The following is a 6030-nucleotide window of genomic DNA, read 5'->3' as shown; positions in this document are numbered from 1 at the left end:
TTTTTTTTTTCCTTTTTGTCTTTTTTACTGACTGGTAACGGGATCGCAACCCTTGGTGTCGTGCCCGTACCGGGGACTGGCAACGGGATCGCAACCCTCGGTGTTGCACCCGCACCGCGCTCAGCCAGTGAGCGGGAACCGGTCTCCACATGGGATCCAAACCCTCGGCGGGAGCGCCGCCGCACTCCCAAGCGGCACACTCTCCAGTGCGCCACCGGGCCGGCCCTAGACCACAAGCAATTTAAAGATTATTTAAAAATCAAATATTTATAGATCAGTTTGTGTTTTAAGTATTATAAGGGGCTTGTCTACCTATGGTAATGTATGTACACATGAATTCATTGTTGCTGAAGCTGACATGCATATTTCCTACGTGTGTTCTCCCCGTGCCGTGATAGCTGCAGTTAGTTATGCTACCTGTAGATTCACCTGGGAAGGAAATTAGACCCAAAGGTAGACTCCCCCCCCCCCATGTCAATAGGAGTTGTTTCCATTGATTTTTTTTTCAGTACTAAATTTTAAGGCTTTTATAAAAACAAAACTAGTAGCTTGGAAAATATAGAAAAAAACTAACACTCCTACCATCAATCAATTATTTACATAGAGCCTTAAGTAATGCATTACAATTATAGTAACAAATAAATTAGAATCTATTTCTTTTGCATAAAGTAAGTTGTTGTACATTTGACCTAATTTTAAGGCATCAAGGGCATCCTAAATTAAAGCTTTTTTATAATGCCTACATGACTAAATGGTTAGTAAAATGTGATAGCATGGGGCAAGACCCTGTAGTTTTTCCTCAAAGGATATGTGCAGTCAGTTTCTCAAATTAATTTGTTGCATGAGCCAAATAACCATAATTCACTTTTTGTACACATTGGTGCCATAATGGAGAATTAGGAGCTATAGAAAGATGCTAATGCCAATGACAAACATAGGACTGGGTTTTTTAATTATTATAAAGGCCATTAGATACTAAAGATTGTTTTTCCTTAAAAAAAAAAAAAGTTCTAACTCTAATAAAGGGAATCAACCAGAAATGAAATGAAGCCACTTTCCAAAGTGACATTGCACCAGATTTGAATATAACATTTTGCCACCAACTGATGTTTAGATGAAGGACTGCCTCTCTGAAAGAGTTCACATATTCAGGGGTAAATCAGACATTATGAAGAAATACTACTGATAAAAATATTTTTCCACTTTGAATAAATCTGTAAATTACACCTGTGTTTATAGGAAAATGCCTGTAATAGTCACTGTAATATTCACCTGTGGATAAAAATTTGTGGAAATAAATACTTTTGAATAAAGTGGATGTCAGATATAAACAAAATGTAAAACTCTGCAGGTACACATTGGCTGAGATTTGTTTTTAATGCTTTCTCAAGAAACTTCCTTCTGGGGCCTATATTCAAACATGCATTGCGAACCTTTAAACCAGGGGTCAGCACACTGTGATCTGAAAGTAGGGAGTGGGGAAAAAAAACTTCTCCTATAAGGTAACAAGGTTTATTGAGCAATTACTTTAAAGCTATGGAATACAAGGCAGTTATGGGGTAGAAAAAGACTAGCAGATCAATGAAAGTATACAGAGCCCAGAGACAGACCCAATAAATATGTATGACATAGCATATGGTACAGATGGCATTAAAAATCAGTGGGAAAATACTGTATGGAGGAATTTATAAAATATAAGTGAAAAATAATGAAAACAAAATGGAGAAATCATGTACATGGATAAAAAGCCTCCATAACACAAAAATGTCAGTTGTCCCCAAGTTGATTAATAGATTAAAAATCAAAATCTCAACATGGTTTTTTTGTGAAAGCTGACAAGCTCATTCTAAAATTTATATGGAAGAACAAAGGCCCACAGATAAAGAAGACTTTCCCTAGTAGGTACTGAAACGTGTTATAAAACTTTAGTAATTAAGAGGTGTGGGATTGGCACAGAGATAGAAAAATTGACCAGTGGAACAGAATGCAGAGCCCAGAAACTGCACATCTGTATGGGAACATGAGTATACTGTTCAACTAGATGCACATATCAAAATCACCTCGAAATCTTTAAAAAAAAAAATCACATAACTAGTCCAGCCCAAATTTATAGAAGAGACATCTCCAGGGATAGTGCCCTTAAACACCCATCATTAGGAACCACTGATGAAATATTCATGATACAGAAAAATTTTCACAATATACCATTTAGCAAAAAATTGCCTCTTGAACCCAACTTCCAACCTAAGGATAGATTCACCTCTTAGTGGCTGACTGAAGAAAACCCTCACTTCCAAAATCCCTCACCTTGTACTCAGGTCTAGTCCTGTCTTCAAAGCCTCAACAGGAAAACTATGACTGGAAAGAGCCAAATTTCATATGATACAATTGCCAAACAGCAGGTGAAAAAGAGAAAAGCAGCACGACCTCCAAGACCTGGTCAGATACCTAGAGTTAGGCCTGGGTTGAGTTAGAAGCTGTCCTGGCACTCCCTGCCAGGCATGTTGTTCTTTTGCACATAAACAATCTTACACCAACATCAGAAAAGGTCACTCTGTGAAAAGAGACAAAACAAGCCCTGTAGACACAGATAAAAACAAGATCAATGTGTAAACCACACAATACCAAACATCCCATCTCCCAGCTAACATGAGGGGCTGTAACTTCTTTACCAGTTGCAGCTTTAGCCTAGCTCTAGACTGCCCTCTTTCAAGGTAAGATTATATTAAGGTACCCAGTCCAAGACTTGTCCCACCTTCCTGACAGCACCCAATCCAGAGTGAACCCTTGCTGCTTTGGACCCTCCCCAAATCACCTAACCAAAGCCCAGATGGTAACACACTCTTATTGAGATGCCCCACGATTCCCTAAGGTACACCCATGGTGTGCAATCTCCCTTATTGCAACGAACGTTAAACCCAACTTGCTCAATATAGGTGTGTTTCTGGTGATATTTTGGCTAAAGACCGTGAACAGTGTTGCCTCCTTCCACCAACATAGTACTGTGTTGTTATAAGGCTGTGCTCTAATCAACTGAGCTAACCAGCCAGCCCAATGTAGTATTTTGCAGAGTAAACCGAAACCCAAGGAGGATTTGCCTAATGTTATATTATTAAATGAAGTTGTAACTAAGGCTTACTAAGGATTATAGAAACTGGAAATAACTCAAGCAGAAGAAAAAACATTTATCTTTCACCCAAGTTTGAGACAATGTCTTAAGGCTAGTGGAAACACCCCAAGACTTACAGTAATTATGGTATTGAAAGGTGGGATTTTGAAGAGGTGATTAGATTGTGACATCCATGCCACAGTGAATAGAATAATCCATTTAATGGTTTAATGATGGTCGATGGTGTGGTTCTGATGCGTGAAAAGATCTCCTTCTGCTCCTGCCATCTCCACCATGTGACACCCTGCGTTGCTATGTAGAGTCACCGCCAGGAGAAGGCTCTCACTAGAAATGTTCCTTGGACTTTGGTCTTCCCAGCTTCCCAAACTGTAAGCAATAAAAATTGTTTCATTACAACTTAACCAGTTTCCAGTATTTCTGTTATTAGCAACAGAAACAGACTAAGACAGCAGGGGAAACTAGTGTTTAAACATAGGAAAATGACCCTGAAAATATGGGATATATAGCTGAGGCTGGATATTTCTGAAATCCTGATATAATCTTAACACTAGAATTTACAAATTAACAGATTCACTAATTTCCAGTTTTATGTTCACACTACTCCATTCTGCTTCCTCCCCCTATTGCACTTCTAAAAATACTGAAAGCTAAATATCTAAGAGTAGATCGGTAACTTTACATCTCATACAAGTTTCCATGTCTAGGCCACAAAATTATAACTAATTCTGATATATATATTTAGTATTGTACAATACATACCTCCTTAAGTAATTATGTAAACATGAAAAGAACTAAATACTTTAGAGAATAATTTGTTTCAAGTAATTCTGTAGCTTACTTGAAGGATGCTTTTCCTCCCAACTTTTATTTTGAAAAAGTTAAAACAGAAAATTGTAAAAATAGAACAAGGAACAACCATTTACTCTTCATTTATATTTAATTTTGCCATAATTGCTTTCTTTTTTTCTCTGCCAGTGTATATATTTTTTTTAAGAGTGATTTGAGAAAGTTAGTTGCAGACATGATTCTTCACCCCTAAATATTTCAATGTGTATCCCCTAAGAACAAAGGACAGTCTCCTACATAATTATAATTATCATAATCAGGAAAATGTCAATACCACTATCTCATATGTAATTTATATTTAAGTTTCCCCAATTGTCCCAATATTGTCCTTCAGAGTTTTTTTATTTATTTTTTTAAAAGATGACCGGTAAGGGGATCTTAACCCTTGACTTGGTGGTGTCAGCACCACGCTTACCCAGTGAGCAACCGGCCATCCCTATATGGGATCCGAACCCGTGGCCTTGGTGTTATCAGCACCGCACTCTCCCGAGTGAGCCACAGGCCGGCCCAGAGTTTTTTGATTTTTAAACTCATTCTCCAATTAAGGATCCACATTACATTTAACTCTCACATCTTAGTCTCCTTTAATCTGATACCATTCCCAGCCTTTTTTATTTTCCATGACATTGACGTTTTTGAAGAGTTCAGGACTGTTGTTTTGCAGAATGTCCCTCAATTTGGATTTCTCTTATTGTTTCCTTATGATTAGATTCAGGTCTGAAATTTTCAGGAGAAATCCTACATAAGGGAGGTAGTGTCCTTAACGCAGCATGGGGGTGCATGATGTCAGTTGGTCCCACTGCTGGTGATGTTAAGCTTGATCATTTGATTAAGGTAATACCCACAAGATTTCTCCATTGTAAAAGTACCTTTTCCTCTTCATGATACTTTGAGACTATGTAAATATTCTTACATATACTTACATGTCTTAATACATGTAAACCTTTCACTCAATGGTTTTAGGATGCACTCATTAGAGACATGTCTAATTAGAGAAAACTTAGTAAATTTGGAGGAACTTTCTGATGGTGATTTGCAGGGTATTGAGGGAGAAATTGTAAAACTTAACTTTTCTTAAATATGTGGAGGGCAAAAATGAACAGAAGAGTAAGTACAAGGGCCGGCCTGGTGGCGCACTGCTACAGTGCGCCGCTTGGGAGCGCGGCGAGGGTTCGGATCCCACATACAGACCGGTTCCCGCTCACTGGCTGAGCGAGGTGCAGGCGCAACACCGAGGGTTGCGATCCCGTTGCCAGTCCCGGTCCGGTGCGGGTGTGACACTGAGGGTTGCGATCCATTGCCGGACACGAAAAAAGACAAAAAAAAAGAAAAAAAAAAAAAAAGAAGAGTAAGTACAAGGGCCGGCCTGGCGGCGCACTGCTACAGTGCGCCGCTTGGGAGCGCGGCGAGGGTTCGGATCCCACATACAGACCGGTTCCCGCTCACTGGCTGAGCGAGGTGCAGGCGCAACACCGAGGGTTGCGATCCCGTTGCCAGTCCCGGTCCGGTGCGGGTGTGACACTGAGGGTTGCGATCCATTGCCGGACACGAAAAAAGACAAAAAAAAAAAAAAAAAAAAAAAAAGAAGAGTAAGTACAAGAGCACCCATTTGTGAAGTTCATCCGATTTAAGATTTGTACATATGACTGCATGGAAATTTTGCCTTAAAAAGAACTGTAAATATTAAATTTTCAACTCTATTGCGTGCTCAAGTGTTCATTGGCTGAAGTGTACTAAGGTCTGTATTTTAAAAAAAAGGATGGTTTGGGCCAGCCCGGTGGCGCACTGTCACAGTGTGCCGCTTCAGAGCACGGCGGTGCTCCCGCCGAGGGTTCAGATCCCACATGCAGACCAGTTCCCGCTCACTGGCTGAGCGAGGTGCAGGTGCAACACCGAGGGTTGCGATCCCGTTGCCGGTCCCGGTCCAGTACGGGCGTGACACTGAGGGTTGCAATCCGTTGCCGGACACGAAAAAAGAAAAAAAGGAAAAAAAAAAAAAAGAAAAAAAAAAAAAAGGATGGTTTGATGGAATAACAGGTGCATAGCTGCCGATA

This window comes from Galeopterus variegatus, unplaced genomic scaffold (assembly GCF_000696425.1).
Source record: "Galeopterus variegatus unplaced genomic scaffold, G_variegatus-3.0.2 Scaffold9438, whole genome shotgun sequence".
Classification (NCBI taxonomy): domain Eukaryota; kingdom Metazoa; phylum Chordata; class Mammalia; order Dermoptera; family Cynocephalidae; genus Galeopterus; species Galeopterus variegatus.
This window is presented reverse-complemented; position numbering follows the sequence as displayed.